Source organism: Octopus bimaculoides, chromosome 28, assembly GCF_001194135.2.
Source record: "Octopus bimaculoides isolate UCB-OBI-ISO-001 chromosome 28, ASM119413v2, whole genome shotgun sequence".
Lineage (NCBI taxonomy): Eukaryota > Metazoa > Mollusca > Cephalopoda > Octopoda > Octopodidae > Octopus > Octopus bimaculoides.
The window spans coordinates 16,648,378-16,648,988 of record NC_069008.1 but is presented as its reverse complement, the minus strand read 5'-3'; the positions used below and the strand labels follow the sequence as shown (position 1 = coordinate 16,648,988).

At 44.8% G+C, this 611-nt stretch overlaps 1 protein-coding gene across 1 annotated transcript in view; it reads left to right on the top strand.

Annotated features, from left to right (window-relative positions):
• Positions 1–611, top strand: part of LOC128247001 (zinc finger protein 506-like) — a 5,502-nt gene that overhangs the window by 1,725 nt on the left and 3,166 nt on the right. The gene's annotated exons all lie outside the window — the stretch shown is intronic.

Genomic DNA, 611 nt, shown 5'->3' with positions numbered 1-611 from the left:
GGGGATGGTGGCGAACCCTGCTGCTCTCTTCCACCACAACTTTCTCTCACTCTTACTTCCTGTTTCTGTTGTGCCTGTAATTCAAAGGGTCAGCCTTGTCACGCTGAATATCCCCCGAGAACTACGTTAAGGGTACACGTGTCTGCGGAGTGCTCAGCCACTTGCACGTTGATTTCACGAGCAGGCTTATTCTTTGTAACCTAGTACTTACTCTATCGGTCTCTCTTGCCGAACCGCTAAGTGACGCAGACATAAAGACACCAGCATCGGTTGTGAGGCGATGATGGGGGGACACAGACATAAACAAACACACACACACACACACACACACATACATATATATATATATCGGTCTCTCTCTCTCTATATATATATACATATACCGACGGGCTTCTTTCAGTTTCCACCTACCAAATCCACACACACGGCTTTGGTCAGCACAAGGCTATAGTAAAAGACACTTGCTCAAGGTGTCACGCAGTGGAACTGAACCCATGGACATGTGGTTGGTAAGCAAGCTACTTACCTCACAGCTACGAAAAATTGAAATTTTGCCAACCAATTTTTTTCCAGAATCTTTTTTTTCTACGTATTTCGAAAAATAAAAGCCC